Source organism: Calonectris borealis, chromosome 28, assembly GCF_964195595.1.
Source record: "Calonectris borealis chromosome 28, bCalBor7.hap1.2, whole genome shotgun sequence".
In the NCBI taxonomy this organism is placed as follows: Eukaryota; Metazoa; Chordata; class Aves; order Procellariiformes; family Procellariidae; genus Calonectris; species Calonectris borealis.
In genome coordinates, this window is record NC_134339.1 from 2,796,208 (window position 1) to 2,817,193 (window position 20,986).

General features: G+C 46.2%; 1 protein-coding gene across 2 annotated transcripts in view; it reads right to left on the minus strand.

Moving 5' to 3' along the window:
* RFX2 (regulatory factor X2) overlaps nucleotides 1-18,723 on the minus strand; it is a 61,205-nt gene extending 42,482 nt beyond the window's left edge. Inside the window, exon 1 of one of the 2 annotated variants that reach the window (XM_075175518.1) lies at nucleotides 18,540-18,723. The gene's annotated coding sequence lies outside the window, so the exon portion shown is untranslated. The remainder of the gene's footprint in view (nucleotides 1-18,539) is intronic. The other variant, XM_075175516.1, reaches the window with a different exon arrangement.
* Nucleotides 18,724-20,986: the final 2,263 nt, after the last annotated feature.

Below are 20,986 nucleotides of genomic sequence, written 5' to 3' on the forward strand. Positions count from 1 at the left end.
CTGTTGCTGATCTCAGCCCCCAAACTACTCCTTGGTCTTCTAGCATTTGATTGCCTTTATCTCCTTCGCAGGGGGACTCGCATGCCTCTCGCATGAGAGCAGTAGACCCAGGAACATTTTGAAGGAGGCAGCTGATCTTTTTCTTGTGATGTTCAGAGCCGCATTCAAAAGAGAGCAGACACTCATGCAAAGACAGCCAAGAGTTCGGCATAGCTTGGCAACTTAAAAATGACAACTGAAAATTAAGAAATGTCATAACTTGAAGAATCTGCCCAGGAAAGGGATAAAATACACACCATTTGCAGCTATTTGAGGTGATCTGGTAGCATTTGCACTCAGTACAGAAAAAAGTAAACTCAAAATAAGCTCCTTTACTTAACAGTATCCTTGCCCATCCTACCTATTGCCTTATGGTAGACTTCAGCATTGAAATCTCCAAGCTGTGTGAAATATGGTTAAAAGATGCTTTAACATTGCAACATTTGGCCAAGTAAAGGACTTCCAGAGATAATTCTGGCTAAGAGGAACATCTCTGCCACGACAGCCGAAGAAGCAGAGATGAACCTGACCAACCTCTTGATAACTCTGGTCTCGCTCAAATGCCAGCCTGCGAGGGAAGCCAAAACTCGCTGTCTAGACTCCCTCGCTCCTTGGTCCTTCCACCAAAATTACTAGAGTGAATATCTTTGCTGGCATTGACCCAAGACCTATCAACTCATTTCAGAGTGTAAAAGAGGCTAGCTGCCCTGAAAAAGCCACTATTCTTATTCCTTATTAAGATGGGCAAATTAAGTCCAAGATTCTTCTCATTCCATTCCTTTCTGCTAAATGCCCTCATTCCTGCTTTAATATGCTAAAAAGTTACCGCTGGGATGAGGAAAACACATTAAAATTGAGAGCTGACACCTCTCTTATCTCAAGTGAGGATGCTAGTGGGGGGTTTTAGGGTTTCAGTTGCTGGAGTCCTGTTACTCCCACAGAGCTATGCCTGACTAGAAAAAGGGTTTCAAGCTTTCCGACTTTTCCTGAAAAAATAAAAAGAACCATGCAATTTCAGAAAGTCACTATTTAAACAGTCAGCCTTTCTTATTTTTATCCCCTAGTGGTTTTTAATCCAACCTTATACTTTGGGGAATTTCTGGCCTCGTGGAAGAGGGGGCAGTTTATTTGCAATCATATAGCGGCTCAAACCGCCCTTCTTTTCAAGGCATCGTTCTACTTTTGCTTTCCAGAAAATGAAATGTACATCCACTTCTTGCAAGAATGAGAGCAATGTTAGAAGCGTTAAGTGTGACTGCAGGAGCTATTTCCAGTCTATACAGCATTTACTGAGCAGTATATTGAAGAGACTGTGAAATGCTAATGATCTCCAGACTTCTAGAGACACAGTCCTAAATAGAAGGAAAAAGTCACTTTGAGAGATTTTTTTGCCCATTCCATCTCCAGAAACCATACAAAACTTTAACACCTCCCTTTGGCTAGAGCTTTCCAAGTTAAACTTGAAAAACTGAAAAGGAAAAACAGATGGGGGTGGGGGAGTGGATAGAGATGATCCGACAGAGCTAAAATATCCATTAGTGGTAAATTCCACCATCTCCTTCCCCCTCCCAAAAAAAAAAAGCCGACTGCATGGGTCAGATTCCACACACAAACCAAGAAACCAGCTCCAACCACGTTCACTCAGACAGCCCTTTCTATTCTCTTGCTTGTCTAACTGGCTGCTAGGCAACCTGAGCAGCATTGCTGCTCATATGCATTAAGTATTAACTATTATTTCATTCCTTCCCCCCTTTCTACAAAAAGGCAGCAACCTCAATTCAGAGCAGACGGATCTTTTCCCAAAAGCAAATGCTGGCTAAACTAAGCTGGAAAGAGAGTTAAAGCCATGTAAGGGTTGAATATACCCAGTTTAGCTATAGGATGCTCTTGGTGCAGGCACTATGGGATGCATAGGATTTCCAGCACTCAGCATTAGCCACCTACCCCAAGCACCCTCATTAGGGGCTGAAGCCCTCATTTTTGGTATACCAGGAGATGCAGCTACTCTGAGCCAACCTCTGGAGGTAACTGCCTCTGCGCTGCCTACGCAGGGAGTCTAAAATCCGGATTTAAGTTTAGTGCCCGGAGTGAAGCAATGCAAACATCCCTACTGCTCCTGCTGCATCCAGCCCTCGAACGGCGAGAGGCGTCTCTACGGAGGTGGTAACCCTCCTGCGATAATAAAGCCCCGATTTTGCCAGGAGGGGTCACAAAGCTGTAAAGCAGAGGAGACGGACAGCAGAAGGGATGCAGCTGCCCTGCCCAAGGGCAAGCTAAGGTAGAATTTGAGAGACTACACAGTGTGCAAGGCTTTCTGCTCTCCTCCCTCCAGTGATCCAGTTCCATCTTTGACAAAAGTAACTCTTCCAGCAATTTCAGTAGACATTTTCCCTGAAGAAACAAAAAAATCAAAATCGGAACAGGACAAAAGAAAGCAGCAGCTGCCGGTGTTTAGAAATGGCAGGGATACTTCAGCTCAGCAAAGAAATTCAGCAACATGTTCAGCTCCCCTTGAGAGCCTGGTCCCAAACTTGGGTGACACTCCTGTATCCAAAGTAATTATCAGAATCCTTTACAACAGAGGAGGAAGGTGCTGCTAAGGACAAAAAGGCCTCAGGACAACAAATTTTTCACCTGCAGGAAGACTCCAAAGGCAGGAGAAGGAAGCGGCTGCACACCGCTGCCCTGGGAGGAAAGACTGCTGACAGGCAGAGCCCAGCACTCTTCCAGCCCAGTGACATTTTTGAGTAATTACAAAACCTTAAGATCCATTATAATGTTAATTTGCTGGCTAGTTGTTGTGGAGAAGTGTAATTAGATGTTGTGTAGCTACGATGCAGACTGGAAGGAATGCTAAGAATGCCTCCACTTGCAAACTGAGCAACAGCAGGAAGACCAGGAGCAGAGAGGAGCATCCACGCACCTCCAGAGCCTGGGAAGGAGTCCAGGTACAGAGCAGGTCCTGGTATCAGAAGGTCCTGGTATCAGACCCTCTCTTCAGATGCAGAAGGCCCCACTGCAGTCAAAACACAAGCTGCCAAGCAATGGCAGTGTTCAGCCAAGCCACCAGCTAACGAGCAATGAGAACATCGGGCACGCTTCGCTTTACATCTTTACACACTCCTCCCCGACGCCTGCATCCTTTCAGGGACTAGAAGGGTACCACTCTCTACCACACCTCACATCGCCATGTTCCAAACAAATTAGTATTTGCCTCAGCTGAGAGCATCCTGTTAATTTATGCCACCGTCTTAATTTAAGTTTTCAGGCTAAATGTTTTCTATAATACAGGCCAGCCAGAAAATGTTTGTTTTTCAAGTTATGAGACATTTTCTGGGTTGGGGCTGCTCTCATAAACAACAATAGTGGGCTACAGCTGAGGATGACAAAACCTTTTAACATTAAAACAAATCTCTTTATACACAATGGCTCTGCCCATTTCACAATTAAGAGAAGCAATAATTGTGGGACTTGTTTTGGGCTTTTTTTTTTAACACCAATCTCACAGCACATTTGGAACCAGAATCAGACATCATTTCATTTCTGAAACATATCTATTAAAAGGATTGCCAGATTTGATATAAATTTTCCTCCACAAAATAAATTGATTAAATAAAAACTAAATTGGAGTCCCTAAAGCTTTGTAACAGTAAACTTCATGTAGCAGTTTTGTAATTTGCAGGTGGAAATACAGAAGGGCATTAATTTGCTGTCTAATGCAAGTACCTAGTTACTCTGCAAAACAATATTTTTAAGCTATCAATAGTATCTAAATTATTCAGGGATGGAAAAAACAAATCCATCTCCTCTAGAAAGGAAAGCCATCAGCTGCTGAGAACAAAGTAACTACCTCCTAAGACCAAATAATCAGCAAAGCAAATACTAGTATAAAAGTGCAGCACCATTAGCAAAGAGAAAAGTTTTCTAGGAAACCTCTTGCAGTCAAGAAGTATTTTGTAACAGAGCACATGTTATATGATACGGCATTTTACAAAGGAGCAGAAAAAGCAGAGTGAGGAGCAATGTCCTAAGCATCACCGTCTTCTCCTGGGTGACTGCAGGGGACAGTGCATTGACCTGACAAATAAAGTGAGGGACCACAAGGCTCAGCAGTTGGGATACCTGCTTATTCTTTTTCTCATAGATATTTCAAATGGCAACAGCCTGCCACACTTGCTCGCTCAGGCAGAGTTTAAATGGAGAGAGACCCCCCAGATGGGGCGGAGGGTCTCTCCTGTGCCACTCCATCACCGAAATGGCAGGCGCTGCGCTCGTGTTCAGCCCACCGCGATGGTCTGAACGTCAGTCAGAGTTGCACAGATTTTAATTCTTAAATGACATGAATGAGATGGGGGGGGGGGGGGGGGGGCAATCAGGCCTCTTCTGCCAGGTTCCTGGAGGAAGGTGGAACTCCCTCGGCCGCCCAGATGTTTGCAAATTCACACAAAGAGCCTTATTAACAGCGCAAGGATTAACAAAACTTGTTATTGTTATAAGCAAGGTCAACCTCCCTCACAGGGACACCACAGCTGACTCGAGACTTTTGTAGCAAAGTTGCAAAAACCAGGAACAGCCATTTTCTTTCTGGAACAACTATGGAGGTGCGAGGATGTTGTCTGGGCTGTAGCACCTGGACAGCCGTGCCTCCAGGAGCACCAGTTGAATACTGCGGTTTTAAGCATCCTCCAGAATTGCCTGAAGCATCGACCCATTCTGTTTTTTGCAAAAAGCACAGTGCAAGAAACACTGAATCGCTCTGAATCATCAGCAGCAACTTTTGAAGAACAATTGAAGATCTGTCATTATATGAAGCAGAGGGAGATCAGTCTGAGATATTAAGAGCCAAGACCCTGCTCCTCTGTGTGGGCTGTGAAGCTTTCAATGGATTTTTTTTCCCTAAGAGAGATTGCACGGGTAGCTTGATTAAATCACCTCAAACTGATTCTCCTCTCTGAGCTGCGCCGCTTCAAAAGCATCAGAGGAATCAGTCAGCATTCATATCTTCCCGTGGTATTGGGGATTCTTTTTTTTTTTCCTTTTTAAATTATGAGTTGTTTCGCTATCAACCCATTACTGCTCTCTCTTAATTTTCCTTTCATTGACTGAATTGCATAAACCTGTCTTTAAAAAGAAAGCCAGAAGACATGTTAACACTAATCTCCCCATTCCATAGGGTAAATTTGCAGCATTCTTCCCCAAAGAGACAAAGAAGGAAAAAAAGGCATTTATGAAGGGGAGAGAGGACAGGTCGAGGAGCATTAATTATGGATGGGTTTTGGCACTGTCAAATGAAACATCAGTTTATTCTGTTACTTGAAGCATTGGGACTGGGGTTTCTACACAATCCATACTCGACCCTTTCTTACTCCCTGACTCATAGGTCTCTCATGGGCTATGATCTGTAGGTATTTACGAGCCAAACGTGCTTCAAACAACTTGAAGCATTTTTAAAAAAGCTTCCAATAGCTCTAGAGAGCCTCAGTTCAGCAGGTAGCCAGTAAAGACCATTGCAGTGCCAGTTTTAAAAGCAGAATGATTTGTTCTCTTAAAAAACAGTTAACCTTTTCAGTGGCTCCTTTATGTACAGAGAAGTGTGATTCGGGTGGGGCATAGAGGGAACAGTTTCTTCAGTGCAGCCACATGGAATTCCAAATCCAGACAGTTTAGGCAGGGAGCTAAGGGGAAGATGTCAAAACATGCTTTCCATTAACGTAATAGCAGAAAACACTGGTTTAAAATACTACATACAAACAATTACTCTTCTGCTAACAGAACCTTTGCCAATACGAGTGATTTTATAACCATAGTTAGTTTAAACCAACAGCAACTGGAGTTGTAAGTCAGCAATATGGTATTTTATTCTTAAATATTTGCTTGGTATGCTACTTGACATCAGACTTCAGTCAAAATAAACTTTAGCAAATGATACATTAAATCATCCCATCTGCCTGTTTCAAAGGCAAAAAAGTAGATTTTGTTAATCCTGAATTGCCAGTTCAGTCTTCCAAAACAGAAGGGTCAGCTTCTCTTCTTATTTAGCATGTTGTAAATCAAAAGTGAATGGGTTTAGTTCAGTGGTATAGCTCAGAGAAGTGCACACAATCAAGACATTAACAGCAGTTTTCAAAACTCAAGTATGACACTAATTTTCTTAGTGGAGAAGTTCTACTTTTTGCAGATGGAGAGAAAAGAGAAAGCACCATCATCTTCTCTGCATCGGCACTTAGGTTGCTCAGGCAAAAAGCACTCCAGTAGAAATAATGCACATCGTTCAGCTGAGCATTCACATAAGATTTTTTTTTTCTCCCACAACCACTCTATGCCAAAAAAGTCAGCTAGCTCACCCTCCAACACTGACACGAAGCTTCAGAGGGATCCTTCAAAGATACAAGTCAAGAAATGGTCTCAAAGAAGTACTACAAGCAGTTTATATTAAGTTCACAAGAGACATTGTTGTCTCTAAAGAGGCAGTTACAGCAATGATGCCAGAAGCCATTTGCAAAGAGGAAAAAAAAAAGAAATTAAAAAAATTGTGTTTGCAGCCTTGATTTCTAGTTCTGCGAGTGTGTGCTCACGTGTGTCCAAGGGAGAACGCTGTTTGTGCTTCTGCAGTGGGAAAACACCCACTGTTGTTATAAACTCATAAAATGGCATCAGTACAGAGATTAGTTTACCTTCCAAAATAGATTTTCAACACACTATTGTCTCAAAGGAATAACGCAGTCAACTCGCTGTACCCAGCCGAGTATGAGTTCTGGGGGGTGGAGAGGGGGGCAGACTTGTAAAATTAAAATCCTCTGTTATTACATTATTGGACCGTATGACTGCATACCTTCTTGAACTGATCAGCATATGCTACTGCTGATTTGGGGGAAAATCATACTTCCAGGGAACAGACAGCAGCTCAACCCTTACCTTAATTTTCTGATGCAAGAAAATTAGTGAAATTTTCATAAACCTGATCGAGAAAAAGCTATAAAAATTATTGCATAAAGGCCACAGGCTGTAAGTTCGTACCAACTTTCAATTCACTATTAGCCTAGGATGGCTATAAGCCCGAAGTGTAAAGCAGAAATTAATCCATAGACAATTTACTTTTCTCCAGCAGAAATATTGCATAATGTTCTGGCTAATCATGTAATTCAACCCGTATGTATGAAGAAAGCAGCTAGAAATCAGGAGATGCATTCAAAATGTTCACTGTGGAACATTTTGTTGTCCAGCATCAGAATATAAATTCAACCAAGTAGCTGCCAAAATGAAAGCTATCACAAAAATTCCTTAATGATAGACTAATAAGAGACTCATCACCAAAGTATTAAGTAATTCTTTGGGGAACATGAATAAGAATTGCAATGTATGATGTATTAATTTAGTTATTTGGTGGCATTTAAGAAAAAAGCTTGACTTTTTAGGACATGAGGTTAGAATACACTGGAAAAATTCAATCCACGACATAAATTGTCTCTTGAAATGTGCAAAGAGAAGGAGTGTCACTGAAACTATCCTGCATTTCTCATCGGGTGCTGCAAACAGAGCAACATGGAACAACAGAGTTGAGCTCATCTACAGTTAATCTTCCCAAATATTTTTGTTCCAAAATTCACTTTTTGAGAGCACTCTACATGTGTGTTCACTTGGATTGTGAAACAGCCTGAAGAATGATATTGGAGTCACTTCAGCAAGAAATCCCCCAATCGCTCTTTTCCCCAAAAGCATTTCTCTAATTAAATAATTTCTCCAGGGGTTGGTCGGTTGTTTTCCCTCTCTCAATTTTTCAAGACCAACATGGCTCTGAGCATGGTTTCTGCATCTTCACCAGCTAGCACCCTGCAAGATTGCCAGCCCTCTGAAGAAGGGAGAGCAAACTGGGGGCGGAAAATCCACCGAGGAGGTGCTTCTCCTGGAGGACCATTCCCATGCACATCCAGGGGAGCAAAGAGAAGCCAGCAACTGCATCGAGAGCTTCTCTTAAGAGGACACAGAGCAGCCAGAGCCGTGCAGCATGCATCCCCGTTCGCAGTGTCCAGAGGGTAAAAGGCAAATGTCTCTGCACAAAGTATTCTGAAATGGCATGAAGCAGCGATAATCATAGAATCATTTAGGTTGGAAAAGACCTTTAATAATGACACCATCCAAAAAAAACGCGTATGTGTTTTTGATCAGTGAGTAAAGCAGCAATCACTTAAGGATTTCAAAGCTCTTTACAAATACTAATCCTATGAGTCTACCCATCTCAACTTTCTGGCTCCTGGAAAAAAGGCAGGTTCCCTAACGGAAAATGTAAATGAAAGCACAGAGCAAATAAAGCAGGGTTTCCCAAACAGACTCAGAAGTACCGATAGATAAATCTATCGGTAAATTCTGGACCAGAAAAGATGGGACTTGCTAGATCAGAGCCTAATTTATGCCTCAGAGCACAGTCCCGCAGGGGAGTCTAAGGTGGCACAGAAACCCCAGCGAGGACTGGGTCCAGAGGCAAGGAGGTGCATCAGAAATGTGGAATAAACATCCTTCAGCATGGCGTGCTCTTGGAACTATACTCTATCATAATGTATATGTATGTACGTATACAGGTATATATTTTTACATATATATGTGTGTGTATATATATATAAAAAAATAAAATATACATGTATCTTCACAGATACAGATACAGCCTCAAGGCCTGCATAAACACACAGAGAGATTTTATTGTGATAGACACACCCTCAGATGTTTTGATATTAAAATGTCTCCTTTCAGTCCCCATCAAGGAAGTAATGATTGGTGCTTTTTACAAATGAGAGATGAAGACAGAGCTTGCTTGGTACCTGTGGAGCTAAAGACAAAGCACATTTCCTCACAGGGCAACAGTAGGGGACTTCAAAATTCCTGAGCATTACAATATGGCAGATCATGTTTTTGTGAGTGATTTCATCCATGAAAAAGATGCAAAAAAGTACCCGGTCCATAGTTTATATTTAGGAGGGACTTACTCTGCAATCCACTACCTGTAATCCACCATGACAACAGACACAGTGGAATAAGCAGAAAGGCACTGCCTGGCCCATACTTGTGTCCTTGCACCGTGTTAAGAAGCAGAATACTGACCCCCAAAAATCAACTCAAAAAATTAGGCAGTTATAGTTTGTTTATTAAGCACCGACATGATAGCTCGCACGTCATGCATTTCCTCCGTCAAGGCATAGGAGGGTGTTTGCTCTCAGTGAAGTTGATCTCTGAAAGGGTTATGTATCTTAAATAGCCTAAAGATCCTTTATTTGAAGGCACATCGGGCTCTTCCCTAGTAACGAAAAGCTGTGGCGACAGCCCTTCCCAACAGTACGGAGATGACGCAGCAGCAGCTGATGAGGCACCACACTGGAATGTCTTGGATGGGGACTGCAGAGGAGGTTTCCGTGACGGATAAAACACGTTGCCAGCACAAAATAATTAACCCCCATCTTTGTCGTAAGACAATCTTTGCTCTGCCCGTCCCATGAAACCACTGGGAGCACTTTGGGGCACAGACCGGCCCCCACGGCACTGCTGTACTGCACCCAGGAAAACAGATTATCAGGGTACGTCGGGGCTTCCTGGCACTGTAACAGCTCCAACATTCATGGTTTTTAACTGATATTAGATAATAAGTCTGAAAGAAGCTATTTCTACTTAGTGCCTCTACCTCAAGAAAGATTAAATAATGAACTGACTCAAAATTCCAGTAGCCAGGTAAACGTCTGGGAACACATAGTTTGTTAAATGTTACAGAAATGTTGACTGCATTTTTAATCTAAAAACAAGTTGTTTGTTTGGTTTTGGGTTTGGTTTTTTTTTGTTTTTTTTTTTTAAGATTTTTAAGTTCTGAGCAGCATCTAGATTGGGAAGAATGAAAATGTGGAAAACAGCAGCGGTAAGAATCAAAAAAGCACTTTTGCTTCTCTGCTATAATTTGAACCACAAATTATCTGGCGTACAACTCCTTATCTTACACAATTATCTCTGATGGGTGCAGCATACAAGACAAATACTCTGAAATTTAAATAAGTCCATTTATTAGCACAGCAAGCAGCAGTTCTAACCATCTAAGTGCTTCCTGCCTGCCAGTGGCTCCTATCTGGTGAATATTATCTGATCATGGTGTTGGGAGCAATCTTATGGAAACGACCATAATAAATGCTATTCTGAAGGAAAACATCGACCCCAACAGATCTTTAGGCTAAGCCACGAGTAGGAACAGCCTTTGCCCTTGCAATGCCCAAGTCAGAGTGCTGCAGGTCATCAGTCTCAGCAGGTGAATATAAGAGAGCTGGTGCCTAAAACATGAAGGGTGAATTGGGGGAAGGTAATTAATACAGAAAAATCTGCATTATGAATTCAAACAGCTGTGGAGGATGGGTAGCCTGCAGGCAAGCCCCAGTTTCTTCAAGGGTTTTAGGACCTGGGTGAGGGATATTTCACTTTCCTGGCGGGTGCAAGTCTTCTGAACAATGGTGCACATCTATCATATTAAGAAGAATAAATATTTGCTAGGAAGAAGGAAGCTCTGAAGATTAGCTTGGTGACCAGAAGCCATTATTTCTCTCATTATCTGTACCTATTAAAGAAAAATTTCCTCCCATGATTGGTCATTTAAGGTCATGAATATTTGAAAAGATCTGCATTTCATCTTCTTTGGGGGCAAGGGGGTGGGATTTTAAACAGCACATAAAATATTTGTTTAAATGCAAGGACTGAAGATAAATCAGACAGAACTAGTCCATGTGCACTTACTCACATAAACCCCCACGTTTCACAGCCCAGAGATGGATTTCAAGTTGTTTTTTTGACTGTACCATCCAAGACAGCTCCGGGGAGGAGAAAGAAGGAGAAAGATATCCTTGCACAGACCAGCGAGGTGACAACACTGACGAGCGGTGTACCTACAACACACTGAGAGGTTGGTCTTATCTCAGAACTTGCTTCCTCCCAGCCTTCTGCAAGCTTCATCTTATCAGAGGCTATGCACAAATTCTTTTGACTACCCAAACAAGAACACAGTCTGGGTAAGAGAAAATACGAGACTACTGCCTGCTTGCCAGAAAGGCCCCAGATCTGGCTGAACCAACTGGAATATCCAGCTCTGTGCAGAATCCGGCCGTCAGCCTCATTTCCCGTGAGCATCCCCTAGCTGCACGGAGATGGACCATTTGTCCACCTAATCACACACATCTCCAGATGCCTCCTTTTGCTTCCCTTCTCCAGCGTTGCAGCAGACTGGAAAGGTTTGGCCGAGCAGCGAAGAACAGGTACGCTCGCCCGCGGGAGGCAGCGATAGACCGCTTGGCAAGGGCTGCCTTCTCCACCCTTCTCAGCAAAGCCCTGCCTTGTCCAGGACTCAGTTCTGTCCTCGGACGCTGGTGAAACCCTCTGCCGCCACAGCCATGGGGCGACGGGGAGAGGAATGCCATTTGCAATGGGAGTTACTGTCCCTGTGCCTTGTTAACCAGTCCCACAGCCTCGTTTATACGCCAAGTAAAGGATACTTAAGAAATTGTCTAATTGTGAAATTGTCCATTACTGGCCAGTAAAGGCCTCTGAACCCATTGTAGGCACAAGAAGCACTAATCCAACCCACACATCATCAAACACTGGTTCAGCTCAGGATCAGATCTTGGAGAAAACCAAGCAGGGAAAAGAAAGAAAACGGCCTTTTCACATGAGCTGATTAGAACTCCACTATGTCGGCACCCAGTCCTGCGAGCAACAAAACATGGGAAATCCTTTATGCGAAAGCTATCATCAGATGCAACATGCTCAGATCATCTGGACTATGCCATTCTAGAAGACAGAGGCATCCACCGTGAATAACCTTTCCAAATCAAGTGAATAGAGTAACTTCAACCACTGTTGTATTCAGGCCACCACTGCATCGCCGTGTAGGGCTGCTGGATGTCTATACGTGATAATAATAAAAATTAAATGCTCAGTGCTCTGGCTTCTCTAATCATTGTAGCACTGTTTTAGGAAAAAAAAAAAGTCCTTGTAAAGTGTCCTACTGTCTACCTGCTCAGCTACACAAAGGCAGGCTAGTCTAACTCAAAGACCCATAAAACACAGTGTATTTGCTACTCAAGACAGACCAGCAGAACAGGATCTTTACAGGCAGTTGCTCTTCAATTTGAAAACATCATACTGAGGTCAGACAGGTCCTCGGCCTGGTACCCCACCGTTCACACCCCCCCCACTAGCAAAGCATACAAAATAGGTGAGCCCCTCTGCCCAGCTGGCTAGCTGTGGACTAATATGCAACAGCAGAATTTTCTTTACACTCCCAATTATGCTTGTAAACATGAAGATTTAAGTTCCTCCTACAATGTTGCCTTATCTAGCACAGGTAGGGGTGTTACCTGTCAGCACACAGTTCCTTCTTCTAAAACCCACTGAACTCCCAGCATCCCAGGTACCCTCCACCAGGGATGAGAAGAAATAGAATAACTAATGTAATTCCCAAAAGAAGATGAATGTTTGATCAGCTGTGTGTTAAGCCAGAAATTATCCAGAATAGTCCCAGGGTTGTCATGGTGGCAATGGGATCTTAAGCTGATACTAAAGAATAGTCTCACAATGACTAACTAGGTGGCAGCTAAGGAAATTGCTTATTATGTTTAGGTTGTTTGCTTATAATCATTCCACCCGCGCCTTTTCCTTGTTCTCTTCTTCCCCTCATGTTTCTTGTCAGTCCTAGCTAGTGACGTCTCCAAAAGAAGGAGCATCTTAATTATGGGCTTAGTTCAGTGGGGCCCTCTGCCTTGTGTTAACCTCGAAGAACCACCAACCACGGAATCCCAGACAAACTCCTGAAAAACTGGTGCATCACCGCATAGATTCAGCATTGATTTCATCCTAGCACTTCCAAATGAGTTGGGCGCTTATAAAACTCAGTATCGAGACAGAACCATTTTTCTTCACACCCAAATTCACTCAGGCCATGTGGACTTTACAAGGATTTTACAAGGATTCACTCGTCCATAACATGCCTGCCGAGGAGACGTGCACGTGTTTGCAGCACACGTCTGCTGCTGCTGCATACGAGCGTGGGTTCAGTTCCCGATGGGGAAGGCAAAATGCATACTCCAAAGCTGTATGGGAGAAAAGTAAATCCAGCCATGAACCTCTTTCTCTAGGAGGGACGGAGAAAATATAATTCCACATGCAAACATCTCCATCTGCATACGACACCAGGAGCCACTTGGTGGCTAAGAGAGGAGGCAGCAGGACTGAGGCAGGTCTCCTGCTGCCCCTGCATGCTCCCTGCCCCAAACCCTGGAGCTTGGTGCCACGTACCACAGTACAACCCGAGTCCTTTCCTATGAGGGAGCTGAGCAGGCGACGTTTTGGAAACCCTGACCCACACTGTGAATTTCTCACAGCAGAACAGCATCAGCTGGCAAGGGCACAGCAGGGAAACACACCCCTTCGGCACCACATAGCTACGGTAGCAAAATTCATGGCATAGATGTAGCAAGCAACAGAAAAGTGCTTTCGCCAGCTCAGCTTGGGCTGCCCCGAGAGGTGCGACAGGACAACTCCTGAAGAGCAGGTGCTGATCTCCACGGAGAGACGCTGCTACACACGTCTTGGAGATGGTGGCATCCGCAGAAGACTTCTTGCCTCCTGCTTTCGCTTTGTTTCTGATTGTGTTCTGCATTTTCTTTGTAAGGTCTAGAGACTTTGTAAAAACCAGAGATGTCCTGAAGAAGTCTGAGCATGAAGTCACTCTGCCACAAAAGACAGAGAGGTGTCTCAAACTGCTGGTCTTCATCGTAGCGTACATACAGGTACCTGCTGTCGTTTGTCCTCATACACATTCAGATACATAAAGCCAGAGAAGAACCACCTCAAACAGAAAAAAACGATTTGTGGAGACTGGACGGTCATAATATGCATCAATGAACTAAATGATGCAGCAGTGAGGAATATCGCTGCAGTCAATGCAATTATTTCTTCTGTCAGCTTCTTGCTAGAGACACTGAGGATTTCCTTCAGCAGACTGTTGATTTGTGACAAGAAAACAATCCGATATTTTTTTTTTTTGCATTTGCTTTAGATAAAGTCATCATTGGCGCAGCATTCTGTGACCCCTGTTTCTTCGAAAGTAACTGCAATGTTCAATTGCTAATCTCTTTCAAAGCTTCATCACTATGACACATTTGTACTATGCTGAGACTTCTTCGGCGTTTATTAAGCTCAGAAAAAGAAATTCTTAATTTCTTAATAGAAATCTAATTTAGGAAAAAAGCAAGCATCAGTTGCCTTTAAATTACTTTTCAGATGCCTTCATTTGGCATTTCTACAGCTCTTAACTCCTGTGTAATACCAGATCAACAACACAGAACAGTTTATAAAGTTCTGTTCGGGAAGACTCTTGCTTCTGTTGCAATTTAAAATTCTCCTTATAAATTTAATGCTGGATAGATACTGCCTAGCCCCCCCAGTGTCCTAAGTAAGCAGGAATATCATCGGAAGAGGAAGATTTTTGCATTCATTGACATGAAATCACATGTCTATACATAACTACATATTGTTTTAACAAGTCAGCCGAATTAAGGAAATTTAAACTTTTCTAGCCCTTCTGGTTTAGCTGGGTGAAATGCAGACATAGCCATCTTTCATAAAAACATGACCCAAAGCTGAAGGTGGGTCTGTTTTTTTTTTCCTTTCCCCCCTAACTGGAAACAGTTTGTGTACTGATGTGTCCTGAAATAATTTCCTCCATGCTTTCTGTGTTAAGGAAAGAGATTTTCTGTAGGTAGTGCCCCATACGAAAAGATTCCTCTTTGTTCCGTGTATTAATGGGTACATGGCTTGCGCTGAAGAAATGTTTTGTTGTCTGTTTATGTATTTATGGCATAATTAGTTCATATGCTACTTCGACGGAAACAGCCTAACGTGAGAAAGCCAGCACATTCTTAGACAATAAGGCGGATTTGTGAATGTTTGAACAGAGGAATAAAGAACTGCCAGTCCAAATAAGACAAAATACCGAGTCTCAAAGCGCAGATTACAGAAAGAAACCTTGCATATGTTTCAAATATCAGAAACATAATCCCGAATCACCGAGCTGCACGCGCTGACTCATGGGGAGGTTAGGTGCTCCTCCCCGCAGCACCCACGGCAAGCCCTGGCACGCTGGTCCGGGCAGCTCCAGCTGGCGGGCGTCCAGACGTTAACTGCGCTGGCATTCGTTTCGAGGGAGGGAAAGAGGGGAAAACTTGGTTTAAATATAACTCGGCAGCCTCCAGCAGAAACTTTGGCTGAGAAGCCGAGTGGTAAGATACGCCTGTTGAATCAGCACTGCTCTCCCTGCGCTGTGACCCTGCACGCCACAGGACGCTTTTAGCTCTAGAATACTAAAACTGAACAAGGAAAATGTGCTAGAATACGTTCAAACAGCTATGTTTACAGGCCTGTATTAAAAGCGAAAACATGTTGTGATTAAACACAACAGCTGTCAATGCTCTGAGGTGTTACAAGCATGAGACTATTTAAAGACAATGACTGGCGCCATCTATTTTACTGCGATCGAGCTAGGGAAAGCTACAGTTATTAACCACTGACTGAGGCTTTACATTTATGGCAGCCCTGAAGAAGTTGTCACAGAAGAGGGTAACAAGTACAGAGGTGATTTTAGTGGCAAAGAAGACACCCAGCTGGAGAATTTACCCCAGCAGATAGCCAGGACGCACAACATCAGTGGCACTGGCTGCTCATGTCTTCAACAATTATGGCCTTAAATTACCATTTCAGATTTACACATGCAAAAATATACAGACAGCGTATTTTTAATGTACCTCCACGTACATAACACATGATTTAACATTTTACTCTCTCTAGACCGCACTCAGCCTTAAGTCTTGAGATGGGCGACCCCTTCCGTCCCTCCCACCTCTGCTGCGGGGGACTCAACGGGACACGTGGTGCCAAGTCCCTTGATGAAGATGGGCCTCCATTTACATGCCAAACCTACAAATTTATATGCCAAATCTACAAATTTATATGCCAAACCTACAAAACACTCTTTGAGAGGGCAGATTTGATGCTAAGGAAGAATCCTCTACACTGGGCCATGGCCACGGCACCCAGCAAGTTGCCTGCACGTCTTACACCCTCTCCGGTTGCTGTAGCACAGCGTTGGGATTTCGCACTTGCTCGGACCCTTCGGCAGCAAACCGAGCTGGCAGGCAGGGCCCCAGGACAGGGACACGGTACTATGAGAGGAATTCATGAGATGCAAATGGCACAGCAGGGAAATGCAAAGCAGGGACTGTCTGCGTGAAGTCTGACAGACCTGGCTCTTGCATTCCTCTGTGGCAGTGGATGCTCTTAGCATCATCCACGAATGCATCAGGATCGTTCCCATTTTGCAGAAAGCAAGCAGGGACAAAGAAATTCCAGTATTCAACCCCTCACTTGCTTTTGTGTGCACTTTCACCCTTAACGCCAAGATCCTGCAGTTACCTGAGAACCCAAATTCCGTTTGAAAAGATGAGTATTTCCAAACCTCACTGTTACGGGAACAGCTTAGAGAGCATGAACTCTAAAGGCTTAAAACAAACAAAAAAAAACACGGAGCATGCCCACATCTGTATAAGCCAAAAGCAAAATGCAAAACATCTCTCAAAATTCAAATAAATTTCATGTCCCTTGGGACAGCGATACTGAGAGGTAAAGAACCAGTGGGATGTGCTGGGTTTTTAAAATATGAACTAAGATTTTCAAAATGAAACAATAAGCGTCACTGTCAGAGCCACCGCATCCCAGTCCTGATGTCAGATATCCAACATCCACAATTTGATCCTACATGTGTTTTTTTCCTCACCTGACTTCAGCCATATAGAAGTCAAACTTTGCTCGTCCTAGACTCCCTCAACAGAGAAAGATACCTTCAGCGGCTGATTCAACCCGTCTTGAAATAGGTAACCATGAGAGGGCCTTCCGAAATGTCTTCCCCTCCATATTGACTGCCTTCCACTAGACGTGTAACTTTAAAATAAAACCTGAGATAGGACTGAATTCATCTGAAACTGACTGAAGCAAACTCATGCAAAAGTCAAACAGCAGAGGCACAGAAGGAACCCCAGTGTTTGAGAGCTTAAGGTTTGTATTTTGAGACTGATTTTTCTTCTTTTTTTAAGCCAGCAATTACTCTCTGTTCTCAAGTGATTTGTAACTGAGATGGAGAGTTGAAAAGTTTGGGCAGAAGCAGCTGAAAAAAACCTTGAATAACAAATGAATCTGAAGCTGAGCATGGTCAGTTTAAGGATATTCCAAGCGCAAAAACATAAAGTAGATTTAATAAAATTATTATTTATTCCACTTCGCTCTTTAATTAGTAAGATTTGCTTCTTTCAATAGCAAAACCAAAAAAAGACTTTAGAGTAGTATCTAAGTCAAAGAATGGAAAGATTTAATCACTGCAGGAACTCACGCTTGAAATAGGCACATACACAAAATCCTGCTTTAACAGGAGACGACTCTAGTTTCACAACATAGTTTATTCAAAACAAACAGGAGAAACCAAGTCAAGAATAGTCGGCAGATGCTTAAAAATAGGTCTTATTGCAATTTTCGCTCGTTTCTAAGACCAACAAGAAAGCAAGCGCTGGGATTTCAGAGCTCTGGCAAACTCAAGGGATGAGCTGCAGTTGAAACCAACCCCCCCACCCCCAGTAAAGACTAGGAGTGCCCGGGGGAAAACGGAGACAACACGAGAGGTATGCAAGCTTCTTAACATGAAGGCAGAGGGGCTGGCTGGCCTGTCCCCCTCTTCCCAGCTCTCACCAGGCACTTGCAAGCTCACTCCGCCGCGGGAGGGGGGTCGGAGCCCGCCGGGGTTTGTAGTAGCCGAGGTTTGTTCCGAACCAAACCCGATGCTCAGAACAAGGAGTTAAAGGACAAAAACGAACCGGGGAGAAGTTGGTTACCGCGGGAGCTGCTGCCCGTTCCCCCCCCCGGGAGGGATGCGGTCCCCCCGCCGGGACCGGCACCGCCACGCCGTAGGCGAGAGGACGGTTCGGATCCCCGTTGCCCGGGCAGGGCGCGGAGCGGGGCCCGCCGCGCTGCGGGCGGTGCCCCCGGGCAGCGGCACCGGCGGGCGGAAGGCGGGGGGGGGGGTGTCGCCTCCCCCGCTCCGCCCGGGCGCGACGCCGCTCCCAACTTTCCGGGGGCGGCGCGGGGAGCGCCCTCAGCCCCGGGCGGCACCGAGGGGTGGCGGACCCCGGGGAAACGTCCCGAGGCGCGAAGCCTGCGGCCGGGACGGCACGGAGGGACAGGACGGGACGGGGCGGGGGGGTCCCCGAGTCCGCTGCCGCCCCCCGCCTCACCGACCCTCGCGGGGGCCGCGAAACGCCTCGCCTCCCTCCCCCAATCCACCCCGCCGCGGGCCCCCTCAGCGGGCGGGACCCCTCGGCGGGCGGGACCCCCGCGGCCAGGCCCGCTGCCCCCCCGCCCCGGCGGGGCGCCGCGCCCCCGCTCACCTGCCCTCCCCGCCGGGCGCCGCGGGCTGCGCTGGGCTCCGGCCGCCGGGGCCGCGCGTTGCTCCCGTTGGCAAGTAACAGTCTCCAGGGCTACGGTCACTATGGCGCCTGGCGCCGGGTCTCGAGGCAACTGTTGCTACCCTCTCCCCGCACGTCACCGCCCGGCCCCGCCCACCCCGCCGCGGGGCGCCGCCGGCGATTGGCGCGACGGCTGTCTGTCGTTGGAGGGGCGGGAGGCGGCGGGGATGAGCCAATGGCGGCGGGGAGGAGGCGGGGCGGAGAGTTGGCGCGCGCTTTGGCGCTTCAGCGCGGGGCGGGGGCGGGGGGGGGTGACGGGCCGCCGTGGGACGGTGCGGGCCCGCCCCGGGCACGGGTGGGAGGAGGGGGGCGGCCGTGGGAGGGAGGAGGTTGGCCGGGTGCGTGACACGGAGCGCGGATGGGCACAAAGCTGCGACCCTGTGAGCTCCGCGCGTTGACATCGAAAAAAAAAGTTAATTTTTCCGCTATTAAATATTAATATTTAATATTAAATATTAAAAAGTTCCCGTTGGCTCCCGGGCAACGGCACAAATCTGGTCCGCTCGTGGTTTCTCCGAGTTGCCGCTGGTTTCTCCCTACCTGAGCTCCCAGTTCCCCCTGACATCAACCCGTTTCCATAGCGACCAGCTGTGAAGTCACAACCAACAAAAGGGGGGGGACACGGGTGGGAGCTGATGGAGAAACAAGGGTTGGGGGTCCTGGTTTAGTGCAAATTTTAGAAATATAAGTGAATTGCTGCGCAGCATCCTTATGCACAGGTACAGGCTCCCGCTTCCCGCCCCGGCGCAGGCGAAATGAGGCACCGGCAGCGCTGGGAGTTTGGATGGGGGATGCGATGGGTAAGGATAGAAGCAGCAGCATCGTCCCATGACACAAAATTATCCGTCTAACAGCAAATGCTTCCCGATGGAGCGTCCGGGTTTTAAAGAACGGGCTAAGTCCACAAAATGCTGGGCTCGAACCCCGGACGGCTGCAGCAGCAGCAAGTGTGTTTTCCGGTGAGCTCCGTGCGGAGCCGGAGCGAGTCCGGAGGAGACATCTGCCAGCAGCTTGGGAACGGCTCCCAGCATCTGCGCTTGGCCGGAAGATGTGCAGAATACAGCCACCCCGCAGATATATATATTTGTACATGTGCAGCATGACAAGGCTTTGGGATACCGCACTGGGGAAAATCATAGACTCACAGAACAGTTTGGGTTGGAAGGGACTTTTAAAGGTCATCTAGTCCAACCCCTGCCATGGGCAGGGACATCTTCAACCAGATCAGGTTGCTCAGAGCCCCGTCCAACCTGACCTTGAATGTTCCCAGGGATGGGGCATCCACCACCTCTCTGGGCAACCTGTGCCAGTGCTTCACTACTCTCATAAAAAATTTTTTCCTTATATCTAGTCTGAATCTCCCCTCTTTTAGTTTAAAACCATTCCCCCTTGTCCTGTCACAACAGGACCTGCTAAAAAGTCTGTCCCCATCTTTCTTACAAGCCCCCTTTAAGTACTGAAAGGCCGCAACAAGGTCTCCCCAAAGCCTTCTCTTCTCCAGGCTGAACAACCCCAACTCTCTCAGCCTTTCTTCATAGGAGAGGCGTCCATCCCCCTGATCATTTCCGTGGCCTCCTCTGGACCCACTCTGTCCATGTCTGTCTTGTGCTGAGGACCCCAGAGCTGGACGCAGCACTGCAGAGCAGTGCTCTCACCAGAGCAGAGCAGGGGGGCAGAATCCCCTCCCTTGACCTGCTGGCCACGCTGCTGGTGATGCAGCCCAGGATACGGTTGGCCTTCTGGGCTGCGAGTGCACGTTGCCGGCTCATGTCCAGCTTTTCATCCACCGGTACCCCAAGTCCTTCTCGGCAGGGCTGCTCTCCATCCCTCCATCCCCCCGCCTGTATTGATACCAGGGGTTGCCCCAACCCAGGTGCAGGACCTTGCCCTTGGCCTGGTTGAACCTCATGAGGTTCACACGGGCCCACTTCTCCAGCTTGTCCAGGTCCCTCTGGATGGCATCCCGTCTCTCAGGCATGTCGACCGCTCCACTCAGCTTGGTGCCATCTGCAAACTTGCTGAGGGCGCGCTCGATCCCACTGTCTGTGTCTTTGATGAAAACCCACAGAGCACCTGCTTATGGGCGGGAAGATGTAACTGATGTTTTTATGTTGGCGGTGGAGAGAAAACGAAGCCTAAACTATAGTCTCTGAATGCACAGAATTGCAAAAGCAGCAGCTACCTCAGCTCTACACTTTCTCCCCTTAAATGAACATCCCCGCCACGCCTGCGGTGAGAGTCGGTGTTATCCAGCACGGACACCCTCTGCCCTCCTGGAAGGGGTTCAGGCTGGAAACTCAGCAGATTTCAGGTGGAGTTTCCTTGAAATCCCTTCCCTGAGCGACCAGGAGAGACACGAAAGATTGTGC